The 15,006-nt window shown below is 46.2% G+C and overlaps 1 protein-coding gene across 1 annotated transcript in view; it reads right to left on the bottom strand.

Annotated features, from left to right (window-relative positions):
* Positions 1 to 15,006, bottom strand: part of PRKAR2A (protein kinase cAMP-dependent type II regulatory subunit alpha) — a 716,041-nt gene that overhangs the window by 207,280 nt on the left and 493,755 nt on the right. The window lies entirely within an intron of this gene.

Here is a 15,006-nt window from a genome sequence, read left to right as displayed (position 1 = left end):
CTGTTGCTTTATGTCTGAATATTCTCCATCATACAACTAGGAATCATGTGAAAAGAAAACAAACATTTGTAGCCAGTAAAACTTTTTTCAATCACACTCATCTGCTCTGTATTCTTGGTAACTTCACCTCTGCCACTATTTTCCTCACTACACAATCCTTTTTTGAAAGAGGATTAAATAATCTAGTGGATCACATATACATTTAAAAAGGATACCAATTCAGGAGAAATAATAATGCGGGTAAAATGTTCTCCAGCATTTTGTTTTCATTGATGTAATGCTTGACTAGCGTAACAAGTATCAAGTACTAAGAAGGCAAATGCAGAGGTTAGCCTTCCAGTCTACAAATACGTTTTGTGTACCTGCTTTTGCATCCATATCAGAGCTGTAAAGTAGCAAACATCTACGGCAACTTCAAAGTATCTGCTGATTCTACATTCTCTTGCCACTCATGAAGCGAGCTTTATCATACACCCAGGGATCACTGTTAGCCTTGACTTTATAAAGTAACGTCACTATTGTTAGATTCAGTCTATGGCTCGATCAAAAATGCTTTGATTCCACTTTCCCTTTTACAGGCATAGTTCCAAACAGAAGCACTACCATTCAAAGAATCTATCAAATGAGGAACGTATTGCTATTGTAACAGTTTTACCAAAGGCCCATAAAAGTATCACAGTATGGTGGCTTCGTTCTTTTCATTTCTAATAAGTGCTAATCAGAATGGTCTGAGTGTCCACTTGCCAGCTAGCTATAACGAGTCATGTTGTGTGATGCGTTACATGGCAAAGGCTTATCCTCTTCGCCCCCATGCTAGGAGGCTTTTTAATCTTGCCACTCTTCAATGAGTTGTACCTGACTCTCTGAAGTGTAACTTAACTGAAGCCCTACCTCCACATTCATGCCTGAGATGTGTCAGATTTAAAGGACATTATAACACAGCAGACTTCTGCAAAAACTTTGGAAGTTTTTGGAAAGAAAATGGTGAGTGCTACACACAGCTTTTCTGTGACTCAATGTCACAGCAAGAGGCTTGTGTTTTGCACATAGGAACTAAAACACTGCTACAAAGATGGATTTTATTCTAGGAAGCAGAACATAGAAAGAAGGATGGTCAATTCATTCTCTCCATATATTCTTGCATTAGACAGTTTAAAAGTTGAAATTTGGACTGCCTCTGTAACGTTAATCCAAGATTGGCATTCCTTAACATGATGTGGGAGAAAAGATTTTTGCCTTGGTGCCTGAAAAAGAGAGAGAGAGAGGAGAGAGAGAGAAAAAAGAGAGAGGAGAGAGAGCCCGTGTGTGTGTGTGTGTGTGTGTTACATTTTTCTGCATTGGAAAAAAAAAAAATCAAAGGTTAGAGTGACATTATAGTTAGGCTCACATTTTAAACGTGCAAAACCATAGAAATTCATCAGTTAGAGTTATCTCAAGTAACTCATTTTTGCCCTAAGGTAACTATAACGCACCCCTGCCATGTGCAATTTTTAGGTAAAAAATGTTACTGCAAATATTACAGTGATACTATCAATGATGTCATCAAAGATCTCATGAGTGCCGTAATTTGTGGAATAATTAGCAGTGCATGGCGAAGGCGTAAGTTATAGTTACCTTAGGGCACAAGCAGACCCTGCAGCAAACCCCCATAACCATCCAAACCCACACAGCCCTTTGACCATGCGCGGCAGGAGTTCACCGCAGACTGTCTCTCTGGGTGTGAGAATAGGTGTAAGAGGGGTATCTCGGGATGAGTGTAGCTGTGGGAGTGTCTGGGTGTGAGTGTTCATGCATCAGTGTCTTAGTCAGTGTCTGCGCAGGTCTGTGAGTGGGTGCATCAGGGTGTCAGTGGATCTGTGAGTAGGTGCTTAGGGTCTGAGTGGGTGCATGAATGAGTGGGTCTGTGAGTGGCTGCATAAGGGTCTGAGTGGATGTAAGGAAATGCCTCCTTGGCATGGTTACCCCCTGACTTTTTGCCTTTGCTGATGCTAAGTTTTGAATGAAAGTGTGCTGGGACCCTGCTAACCAGGCCCCAGTACCAATGTTATTTCCCTAAACTGTACCTTTGCTTCCACAATTGGCACACCACCCTGGCATCCAGGTAAGTCCCTTGTTACTGGTAACCCTGGTACCAAGGGTCCCTGATGCCAGGGAAGGTCTCTAAGGGCTGCAGCATGTCTTATGCCACCCTGGGAACCCCTCACTCAGCACATGCACACTGCCTCACAGCTTGTGTGTGCTGGTGGGGAGAAAATGACTAAATCGACATGGCACTCCCCTCAGGGTGCCATGCCAACCTCACACTGCCTGTGGCATAGGCAAGTTGCCCCTCTAGCAGGCCTTACAGCCCTAAGGCAGGGTGCACTATACACAGGTGAGGGCATATGTGCATGAGCACTATGCCCCTACAGTGTCTAAGCAAAACCTTAGACATTGTAAGTGCAGGGTAGCCATAAGAGTATATGGTCTGGAAGTTTGTGAAACACGAACTCCACAGTTCCACAATGGCTACACTGAAATCTGGGAAGTTTGGTGTCAAACTTCTCAGCACAATATATGCACACTGATGCCAGTGTGCAATTTATTGTAACATGCACCCAGAGGGCATCTTAGAGATGCCCCCTGAACACCATCCCGACGTGTAGTGTGGGGCTGACCAGTTTCTGCGAGCCTGCTACAACCAGACGAGTTGCTGGCCACATGGGGAGAGTGCCTTTGTCACTCGGTGGCCAGGAACAAAGCCTGCACTGGGTGGAGGTGCTTCACACCTCCCCCTGTAGGAACTGTAACACCTCGTGGTGAGCGGCTCACCCCCTTTGTTACAGCACCCCAGGGCATCCCAGCTAGTGTTGATGCCCGCCCCTCCGCCCACTGCCCCCACTTTTGGCGGCAAGGCTGGGGGAGAGAATTAGAAAAACAAGGAGTCACCCACCAGTCAGGACAGCCCCTAAGGTGTCCTGAGCTGAGGTGACCCCTGCCTTTAGAAATCCTCCATCTTAAGTTTGGAGGATTCCCCCAATAGGATTAGGGATGTGCCCCCCCTCCCCACAGGGAGGAGGCACAAAGAGGGTGTGGCCACCCTCCAGGACAGTAGCGATTGGCTACTGCCCTCCCATACCTAAACACACGTCTAAATGTAGTATATAGGGGCACCCCAGAACCCAGGAAATCAGATTCCTGTAACCTGAAGAAACAAGGAGGACTGCTGACCTACAAGCCCTGCAGAGAAGATGGAAGACAACAACTGCTTTGGCCCCAGCCCTACCAGCCTGTCTCCTGACTCGAAAACCTGCAACCAGCGACGCATCCAACAGGGACCAGTGACCTCTGAAGCCTCAAAGGACTGCCCTGACCCCCAGGACCAAGAAACTCCTGTGAGCAGCGGCTCTGCTCAAAAACAGCAACATCTTTGCAACAAAGAAGCAACTTCCAAAGAACTCACTTTCCCCGCCGGAAGCGTGAGACTTCACACTCTGTACCTGACGCCCTCTGCTCGAGATCCAGAGAAACACCACCACAGGGAGGACTCCCCGGAGACTGCGACCCCGTGAGTAGCCCGAGACGACAACCCTGGATCCCTACAGCGACACCTGCAGAGAGAATCCAGAGGCTCCCCCTGACCGCGACTGCCTGTAACAAGGGACTCGACACCTGGACCAAGCACTGCACCTGCAGCCCCCAGGACCTGAAGGAACCGAACCTCAGTGCAAGAATGACCCCCCCAGGCAACCTTCTGCCTAGCCCAGGTGGTGGCTGTCCCGAGAAGCCCCCCTGTGCCTGCCTGCACCGCTAGAGTGACCCCCGGGTCCCTCCACTGTTTCCTATCTAAAACCCGACGCCTACTTTGCACACTGCACCCAGCCGCCCCTGTGCCGCTGAGGGTGTGTTTTGTGTGCCTATTTGTGTCCCTCCCAGTGCTCTACAAAAAAACCCTGGTCTGCCCCTCGAGGACTCTGGTATTTGCCTGCTGGCAGACTGGAACCGGAGCACCCCTATTCTCCATAGGCACCTGTATGTTTTGGGCACCTCTTTGACCTCTGCACCCGACTGGCCCGGAGCTGCTGTTGTGGTAACTGGGGTAGCCTTGAACCACCAAGGGTGGGCTGCTATGCCCAGGAACTGAGACTTGTAAGTGTCTTACTTACCTCACAAACTAACCATTACTTACCTCCCCCAGGAACTGTTGATTTTTGCACTGTGTCCACTTTTAAAATTGCTTATTGCCATTTTAACAAAGACTGTATATGTTATTGCTCTAATTCAAAGTTCCTAATTTACCTGTGTGGAGTACCCTGCATTTTATGTATTTACTTCAAATCTTGAACTTGTGGTTCTTAAAATAAACTAAGATAAGATATTTTTCTATATACAAACCTATTGGCCTGGAGTAAGTCTTTGAGTGTGTGTTCCTCATTTATTGACTGTGTGTGTACAACAAATGCTTAACACTACCCTCTGATAAACCTACTGCTCAACCACACTACCACAAAATAAAGCATTAGAATTATCTAATTTTGCCACTATCTTACCTCTAAGGGGAGCCCCTTGGGCTCTGTGCACACTATTTCTTACTTTGAAATAGTATATACAGAGCCAACTTCCTACAGTGGGTGTGTGAATGGGGGAAAGACTGAAAGTGAGAAGGAGAGAGATAGAGAGTTTAAGCTTTGATGGATGATCTATTTAGAATGAGATATTACTGCACAAATTGAAAAGAAAAATGTATTTGTCAATTAAAAAGAGTAAGATCACCTTTCAATAGGAGCCTTACATATTTGAAGTGGGGTTCGGGGGGCTGGAATTACCAGGGTTACACCTGGACTCGAACCCTTAACGCTCACTGTGAAGGTCTGTGACCTTCAAATTGAGCAACTGGGGCTATATATACATTTTTAAGCCCTTTATGGGCTATCTGGGACCGCGGAGGAAGCCTCATAGCCTCTCCCGTGGACCCACTGCTCCAGCAACCAAGGAAGTGCTTTAAGTAGCAGCTCCGTGGTTGCTGGAACAAAGCTTTCATCTCTGTTCCCTGCACACATATCTGCCAGGCGGCTCCCCTGCATTAACTTTGATTACTGTACTGGGGAAGTGGCAATCCCTGGGGCAGCGGGAGGGGGCTGGGCGGTCCACCCACATTTAAATTATTCCCGAGACTTGGCTCACCCGAGGGCTTCAAAATGACGATGCATGGGAGCCTGCGCTTCGTTTTTTTTGTTTTTTTAATTGTTGACATAGATATTGAAAATTTAATGGGGAAAATGCGTTTTGGGATTCCCCCCCACTTCTCTCAGCCCCTGCTTGACAGATCACCCAAAACTTTCTAGACAGCAGCTGAAGTGAGTGTCATATTTTCTTGGAAAATGTTGTGAAGTTTCCTCAAATGGCAGCAAAGTTATTAGCAAAATTAAAAAAAAGCTTTTTCTATGGAACCTTGGTCCTAACTAACTACGTAGTGGCAAACGCCACTAGGATGGATACACACATGCACGTAGTCTTAGCATTCCAAAAAAGCGCATGCGCTTTCAGATCGTTGCCCCCACTCCCTCTCCTGGGTTTGGCGTTGTTGCTTATACCTTATTTGGTGGCCAGTCATCGCTTGTCCCCATCCCCTCCTCTTGCGCTGTTGCTTGCACTGAAACCCCAAGCCTCCTCCTGCATCGCTTGCTCCTCCCGCACGTTCCTGGTCGCCCTGTATCGCTTCCTCTTAGTTGTTTGCAAAGCTCCCTCCTGCCAGGTAAAACGAGCACTGGCATGTCGCGTCAGTCAAGCTGTAAAGCAGTGTGGCTGCTGTGCAGCATGGCTGAAAGAAATCAAAATAATAAAAAGGCGGTGAACTGTCAGCTTTAGCAATGCTTGTTTTCCCAGTTACTCTCTTGCTAGCGTTGTACCGCGATAAGCTCCTCTTGCTGTCACGCACCCTGCATCCTTTTAGCTCGTTGTTCCCACGCGCGCCCTGGCTGTACACCTACACACTACACCCAAGTTAGCCACTAGCAATGTCCTTCCACTGACCTTCACCTCCACAGATGGTGGTGTTAAACAGGAGATGGCCGGAGAGGCTGCAAATTCTGCCTTTAAATGTGAGAATGCCGCCCAGTCCAATGTTCATCTCTGCATGCAAGGACTTGTCGGCCCGCTGATGCATTATATAATCAGGACTACAATTCCCAGAATACAAAGAATAAACCCAGACCTGGTGAATTATTCAAGCGCCGATCAGTGAAACTCGAGCGCTCTTGAAGTGGCGTCAAGGTGCACAAATGCTCTCTCCCTTGCCCGCAGCTTAAGGTCTCTTCACATTGTACAGCCAGGGCGGAGTACCCAAGCAGCGCTGGCTGCTCCGTGCAGCCTTCCCCTCCCCTGATGCCCATGAGTCTCACACAGGTTCGCTTCTGCACTGTATTGAGACAAACCCGTGTATGCCTCATATTTGCGCTGGCAGCAATTCTCAGCAGCAAGGCTTTGTCCTGGAGATACTACTGCGCTGGCTGACGAACGTCGGAGTAAAAACACTGTGCTTTTCATAAGCGTGGACCTCCACGCTCCTTTATTCTTTTCTCAAAGGCAGGTATGTATGTACATGATGCATGAAGCTGTCAGTAACTTGGTGCGTTCTCTTAAAACTGCAGGGATTTAACAACAAGCAACATACACTGAAATCAAGAAAGACTGATTACAATTCAAAGGACACGCTTGGTGCTAAGGTGGCAATCTGTCCAGTTCCTCGGTGATGGAGTCGTCTTTTGGGCTCTTTGGCACTGCCCCATGTGCCGGCTTGAAAGGCTGGTGTAGGACCCATCAGGGCACACACTTTAGATTCTCATTCAATTTCGTGTTGGTTTTAGTACACAACATGAGTATTTCTTGAAACAATCTTCATTCTTATGCATTCTTTAGCCTTATAAGGAAGAAATACCATTCTCCCTTTTATGGCAGTATATTATATTATCTATTATGCCATTTGTTTTACCAGCTGTGTGAAGCGGATCAGCGCGCCCGCAGTAGTTCCAGGATAGGTTTACTGATTCATGAACTGAGGAACTTGCGCCAAGGTCGTAATACTCACATCCAGCAAAGACTATATAGAAAGTTCCTGCATGTACGTGGCTCACGCAACGACTATTACACTCTAAGGCTGAGAACTGCGCTGAAGGCAATAGAGAGCAAGAGAGGCATGGTATGGACCTCCTCCAACAAAAAACATTGTTTTTCTGTTTCTCACTTTTCACAAACAACGTTGTACACTCAGTAATTGGAATGATCTAATGCATTTCTAGCCGTGTACCTCGCTCTATACCAAGAAATAAAGTCTTCTTCCCCAAATAAAGGACCTGGCCGCCACTGCTCAAGACAAGGCCTCAGATGGCAGGTATAATCTTTGGTAGCGGCTATACTGCAAGTCCCCCTGAGCACAGGGTCCACACTCCCTAGCCACCAAAAATGGAAGAGCAGTTAACTCCTGTACACCAAATTCAAATAAGCCCTGGTAAAAACCAGGCCTCGCCTTCGGGGCCGTGCATGGATGCAGTATCCCGGATACTGTGCAGAAGGGCTTATGAACAAGAAACAAGCATTTGCAATGCAATGGGTCTAGCGGTTGCTCGAGTAAAAGCTATTTGCGTTGTTAATTCCAAACTGGAATTTATTGCCACATACATTGAACATAAAAAGTAAAACATAAGTTCGCACGCAGTCAAACGTATTACCAGCAGAAATGCAATTATCCATGTAACAGGGTCGATATGATGCAATGCGCACGACTCCTACCCAGCGAGAACGCGCTGCATAGGAAATAAATTGAAAAAAATAGTCCAGAAATCATACAGAAAACAAGGAGCCTCGTATGTTTTCAGTAGGTGGCCGGCACGCTCGAGGAGGGCTAAACACCGGAAAAGGCATGACGTATAAATGCCTTCCACTAATGAAAGCAAGCTAATTTTTAAAAGGCTAGATGACTAACCAACCAAACTCATGTGCGTGGTTACAAGCCCATAGAGAGATTACAGCAGGGACTGAGCGCTTTGCGCTCGACCCTAAAAAGAAGTTCGCTCGCAGTCAAGCGTGTAATAGTTAAAGTGGTGTGCCGCGCTGGAGTTCTTAAACATCAGGTAAGTCATCTCTGCTAAGACAGGTAGTTTAAAATGTTCGGCGACCTGCAGGCCAATAATATCTTAACAGAGACTGACAGACACTCATCGTGATGGCTGTACAAATGTAGAAAGCTAACTACAGCATTCTCGATTTATTTCAAGGCCAATGGAGATACCTTCTTTTAGGTCTGTGTTTAGGCAGTAAATGATTTTTCTCTAGCTCCAGAGAAGGCCGTGGAGGATAATGATGGCCTCCCTGGGAGTAGAATAAGGAGAAGGGAGAGGGAGGCCTCCTTCTTCCAGGTTATAATGAAGTCAGCCTAGAGACTGAGGGCCTTTGGTGCTGGAGGAGGTGGTATTAGAAGAGGCCTCAGTAGACAGAGAATCGAGGTATTATGAAACACAGAGGCCCTACAGGCGTTGGGGTATCACTCAGAGAAGGCATCATATGCAACTTCTTCCTCGGCGACAATGTCTCATCAACTGAAGAGTGTCTCAAGGTCGATCTTCGAGAAGTAGCATGATGTGGCGAAGTCTAATGTCTCATTGAACCAGGCAGGAGCTTGGCGCTGAGCACTATCAAGTCAAATTAGTCTGGAACAACAGGTACTTTAAATACTTAGAAGCAAAGTTTCCTAAAGTCGAGCGCTGATGGTGTTTTGACTCGGCAATAAAGGGCCCATTCCTTTCCTGACGTCGGGATCTTCTACATCAATGCATTTTTTCCTTCCTTCCTGAACTCTCTCTCATTGAATCTCCCTCTAAGAGAGTCCTTTGGAGGTCAGTGCTGTGTTACGGTGGAGGCTGACCTTTCCTGAAGGCCCTGTCATTTTTAGGTTTGTCCACAATGTCAATACGCAGCAGTGAACAGACACAACAGTTATTGTGGACACAGAACAAGCATTGGCAAGGCCAAAAGGTCTGGCATATGCAATAGCTCTTAGCTTTGACAATGTGTTTTAGTCAAATTATACACGTGTCATGGCATAGGTTCAAGTGATGTGTCATGGGGAGTCACAGTAAACTGGCGTGGCGTGTCAGAGTAGAGTGGTGTGATGTGTTAGCATAGAGTGCAGTGGCGTGCTATAGGGTGACATGTCAGAGTGGACAGAAGTAGAATGGAAGGGCGTGCCACAGAGTGGAGTAGCACATCACAGATTGTAATAAAGTGGAGGGGTGTTGAGTGGTATGGAGTAGAGTAAAGTGTTGTAGAGTGGAGAATGCATGGTGTGGTAACACACTGTCATTACAGACCACACATTTTCAATTGAAATTACTATTACATTTGCACAGACATACAGATTTACTGATAAAACGATTCAGCACACAATGTGTGGAAATGACATCACCTAGTGTATGGACTTGTTTTCATCATATTAAAATATTTATTTCCACAACACTACAGAATTACAAAAATGTGCTTCATTTGTGATTTTCTACTTCTACTATAATCTGAAATATCTGCATATTTCATTTACAGACATCTATATATTGTTGTGCTCTAGAAGAACGAGTTACTTACCTTCGGTAACGCCTTTTCTGGTGGATACACTAGCTACCTGTGGATTCCTCACTCATTGAATTTTCCCCCTGCGCCAGCTTCCAACGGAATTTTTTTTTCTAGCTTCTGCACGTCGACAAGGACGTCAATTGCCCACGCGACGCCGTCTGACGTCGTACAGGCAATAAGAGGTCCTCGCCGGCGTGCTGACGTCAGTACCAACATTTTTTACGTGCCTCTGAGACGAACAGGCAAATACTAGCAAAATATATATACAATTGAAACAAATGCTTCAATAAAATCTTATACCACAACATTTAATTAAATCAAATAGAGAAAACATCAGCATAAATATGTAAATACGCAAAAATATATACATATAAACTATATATAGTTACATCCTCACAAATCTTTTTTTTTTTTTTTAAATATATATACATATATATAAATAAATATATACACATATACATATAAAAATAACATATTACCAACAGGAGCTCACCCAAGGATAACTTGGTAAGACCAGACAGGCAACGGGGAGGCGGGTGGGACCGTGAGGAATCCACAGGTAGCTAGTGTATCCACCAGAAAAGGTGTTACCGAGGGAAGTAACTCGTTCTTCTGATGGATACAACTACCTGTGGATTCCTCACTCAATGAATAGAGTCCCAAAGCAGTACCGCACTCGGTGGAGGGTGCCTGAATGGTCAAACCAAGAAATCCTGCAGCACCGACCGTGCAAAATGGCCATCCCTCCTAACCTCTGAATCCAAGCAATAATGCTTTGCAAAAGTGTGGAGGGATGACCAAGTTGCGGCCTTGCAGATGTCAACCACAGGAACACCCCTAGCCAAGGCCGAAGAGGCCGACTTAGCTCCGGTGGAATGAGCTCTTATTCCATCAGGGGGGTTCTTTCTTTGCCAGAGAATAACACAGCTTAATGCAAAGAATGACCCACCTGGAGAGTGTTCTCTTGTTGGCTGCCCTTCCTCTCCTCTTTCCCACGTACCCGATGAAGAGTTGATCCTCCAATCTAAACTCCTTTGTTCTGTCTACGAAGAAGTTCAGCGCTCTTCTCGGGTCCAAACGATGCAGTCTTTCTTCCTCTTTCAATGGATGAGGTGGAGGATAAAAAGAGGAGAGTGTAATAGACTGACCTATTTGGAAGGGTGAAACAACCTTCGGCAAGAAAGCAGCCTTGGTCCTCAACACAACCTTATCCCCATAGAAGGATGTATACGGGGGCTTAACAGAAAGAGCCTGTAGCTCACTCACTCTTCTAGCTGAAATAATCGCAACAAGGAAAAGTCTTTAACCCCTTCGCTGCCAGGCCTTTTCCCCCTCCTGTGCCAGGCCTTTTTTTTGCCTATTTGGGGCAGTTCGCGCTTAGGCCCTCATAACTTTTTGTCCACATAAGCTAACCAAGCCAAATTTGCGTCCTTTTTTTCCAACATCCTAGGGATTCTAGAGGTACCCAGACTTTGTGGGTTCCCCTGAAGGAGGCCAAGAAATTGGCCAAAATACAGTGAAAATTTCGTTTTTTTCAAAAAAATTGGAAAAAGTGGCTGCAGAAGAAGGCTTGTGGTTTTTCCCCTGAAAATGGCATCAACAAAGGGTTTGCGGTGCTAAACTCAGCAGCTTCCCAGCTTTCAGGAACAGGCAGACTTGAATCAGAAAACCCAATTTTTCAACACAATTTTGGCATTTTACTGGGGCATACCCCATTTGTGCAATTTTTTGTGCTTTCAGCCTCCTTCCAGTCAGTGACAGGAATGGTCATGAAACCAATGCTGGATCCCAGAAACCTAAACATTTCTGAAAAGTAGACAAAATTCTGAATTCAGCAAGGGGTCATTTGTGTAGATCCTACAAGGGTTTCCTACAGAAAATAACAGCTGAAAAAGAAAAATATTGAAATTGAGGTGAAAAAACCATCAATTTTTCTCTACGTTTTACTCTGTAACTTTTCCCTGCAATGTCAGATTATCGAAAGCAATATACCGTTACGTCTGCTGGACTCCTCTGGTTGCGGGGATATATAGGGTTTGTAGGTTCATCAAGAACCCGAGGAACCCAGAGCCAATAAATGAGCTGCACCCTGCAGTGCGTTTTCATTCTATACCGGGTATACAGCAATTCATTTGCTGAAATATAAGGAGTAAAAAATTGCTATCAAGAAAACCTTTGCATTTCCAAAAAGGGCACAAGATAAGGTGTTGAGGAGCAGTGGTTATTTGCACATCTCTGAATTCCGGGGTGACCATAGTAGCACGTGAATTACAGGGAATTTCTCAAATAGATGTCTTTTTTACACACACTCCTATATTTGGAAGGAAAAAATGTAGAGAAAGACAAGGGGCAATAGTACTTGTTTTGCTAATCTATGTTCCCCCAAGTCTCCCGATAAAAATGGTACCTCACTTGTGTGGGTAGGCCTAGCACCCGCGACAGGATATGCCCCAAAACACAACGTGGACACATCACAGAAAACAGAGCTGTTTTTAGCAAAGTGACTACCTGTAGATTTTGGCCTCTAGCTCAGCCGCCACCTAGGGAAACCTACCAAACCTGTGCATTTCTGAAAACTAGAGACCTAGGGGAATCCAAGGAGGGGTGACTTGTGTGGCTCGGACCAGGTTCTGTTACCCAGAATCCTTTGCAAACCTCAAAATTTGGCTAAAAAAACACATGTTCCTCACATTTCTGTGGCAGAAAGTTCTGGAATCTGAGAGGAGCCACAAATTTCCTTCCACCCAGCGTTCCCCCATGTCTCCCGATAAAAATGATACCTCACTTGTGTGGGTAGGCCTAGCACCCGCGACAGGATATGCCCCAAAACACAACGTGGACACATCACAGAAAACAGAGCTGTTTTTAGCAAAGTGACTACCTGTAGATTTTGGCCTCTAGCTCAGCCGCCACCTAGGGAAACCTACCAAACCTGTGCATTTCTGAAAACTAGAGACCTAGGGGAATCCAAGGAGGGGTGACTTGCGGGGCTCGGACCAGGTTCTGGTACCCAGAATCCTTTGCAAACCTCCAAATTTGGCTAAAAATACACATGTTACTCACATTTCTGTGGCAGAAAGTTCTGGAATCTGAGAGGAGCCACAAATTTCCTTCTACCCAGCGTTCCCCCAAGTCTCCCGATAAAAATGATACCTCACTTGCGTGGGTAGGCCTAGCGCCGGCAACAGGAAACACCCCAAAGCGCAACGTGGACACATCCTAAATTTTGGAAAAAAACAGAGGTGTTTTTTGCGAAGTGCCTACCTGTAGATTTTGGCCTCTAGCTCAGCCGGCACCTAGGGAAACCTACCAAACCTGTGCATTTCTGAAAACTAGAGACCTAGGGGAATCCAAGGAGGGGTGACTTGTGTGGCTCGGACCAGGTTCTGTTACCCAGAATCCTTTGCAAACCTCAAAATTTGGCTAAAAAAAACACATGTTCCTCACATTTCTGTGGCACAAAGTTCTGGAATCTGAGAGGAGCCACAAATTTCCTTCCACCCAGCGTTCCCCCACGTCTCCCGATAAAAATGATACCTCACTTGTGTGGGTAGGCCTAGCGCCCGCGACAGGATATGCCCCAAAACACAACGTGGACATATCACAGAAAACAGAGCTGTTTTTAGCAAAGTGACTACCTGTAGATTTTGGCCTCTAGCCCAGCCGCCACCTAGGGAAACCTACCAAACCTGTGCATTTCTGAAAACTAGAGACCTAGGGGAATCCAAGGAGGGGTGACTTGCGGGGCTCGGACCAGGTTCTGTTACCCAGAATCCTTTGCAAACCTCAAAATTTGGCTAAAAAAACACATGTTCCTCACATTTCTGTGGCAGAAAGTTCTGGAATCTGAGAGGAGCCACAAATTTCCTTCCACCCAGCGTTCCCCCACGTCTCCCGATAAAAATGATACCTCACTTGTGTGGGTAGGCCTAGCGCCCGCGACAGGATATGCCCCAAAACACAACGTGGACACATCACAGAAAACAGAGCTGTTTTTAGCAAAGTGACTACCTGGAGATTTTGGCCTCTAGCTCAGCCGGCACCTAGGGAAACCTACCAAACCTGTGCATTTCTGAAAACTAGAGACCTAGGGGAATCCAAGGAGGGGTGACTTGCGGGGCTCGGACCAGGTTCTGTTACCCAGAATCCTTTGCAAACCTCAAAATTTGGCTAAAAATACACATGTTACTCACATTTCTGTGGCAGAAAGTTCTGGAATCTGAGAGGAGCCACAAATTTCCTTCTACCCAGCGTTCCCCCAAGTCTCCCGATAAAAATGATACCTCACTTGTGTGGGTAGGACTAGCACCCACGAAAGGAAAGGGCCCAAAACACAACGTGGACACATCACATTTTTTTTATAAAAAGCAGTGCCTACCTGTGGATTTTGGCCTGTAGCTCAGCCGACACCTGAGGAAACCTAGCAAACCAGTGCATTTTTGAAAACTAGAAACCCAGGGGAATCCAAGATGGGGTGACTTGCGGGGCTCTGACCAGGTTATGTTACCCAGAATCCTTTGCAAACATCAAAATTTGGCCCAAAAAACACTTTTTCCTCTCATTTCGGTGACAGAAAGTTCTGGAATCTGAGAGGAGCCACAAATTTCCTTCTACCCAGCGTTCCCCCAAGTCTCCCGATAAAAATGATACCTCACTTGCGTGGGTAGGCCTAGCGCCGGCAACAGGAAACACCCCAAAGCGCAACGTGGACACATCCTAAATTTTGGAAAAAAACAGAGGTGTTTTTTTTGCGAAGTGCCTACCTGTAGATTTTGGCCTCTAGCTCAGCCGGCACCTAGGGAAACCTACCAAACCTGTGCATTTCTGAAAACTAGAGACCTAGGGGAATCCAAGGAGGGGTGACTTGCGGGGCTCGGACCAGGTTCTGTTACCCAGAATCCTTTGCAAACCTCAAAATTTGGCTAAAAAAACACATGTCCCTCACATTTCTGTGGCAGAAAGTTCTGGAATCTGAGAGGAGCTACAAATTTCCTTCCACCCAGCGTTCCCCCAAGTCTCCCGATAAAAATGATACCTCACTTGCGTGGGTAGGCCTAGCGCCGGCGACAGGAAACACCCCAAAGCGCAACGTGGACACATCCTAAATTTTGGAAAAAAACAGGTGTGTTTTTTGCGAAGTGCCTACCTGTAGATTTTGGCCTCTAGCTCAGCCGGCACCTAGGGAAACCTACCAAACCTGTGCATTTCTGAAAACTAGAGACCTAGGGGAATCCAAGGAGGGGTGACTTGCGGGGCTCGGACCAGGTTCTGTTACCCAGAATCCTTTGCAAACCTCCAAATTTGGCTAAAAATACACATGTTACTCACATTTCTGTGGCAGAAAGTTCTGGAATCTGAGAGGAGCCACAAATTTCCTTCTACCCAGCGTTCCCCCAAGTCTCCCGA

Source organism: Pleurodeles waltl, chromosome 9 (assembly GCF_031143425.1).
Source record: "Pleurodeles waltl isolate 20211129_DDA chromosome 9, aPleWal1.hap1.20221129, whole genome shotgun sequence".
Lineage (NCBI taxonomy): Eukaryota > Metazoa > Chordata > Amphibia > Caudata > Salamandridae > Pleurodeles > Pleurodeles waltl.
The sequence above is the reverse complement of the archived record's forward strand: the minus strand, read 5'-3'. Positions and strand labels throughout refer to the sequence as shown.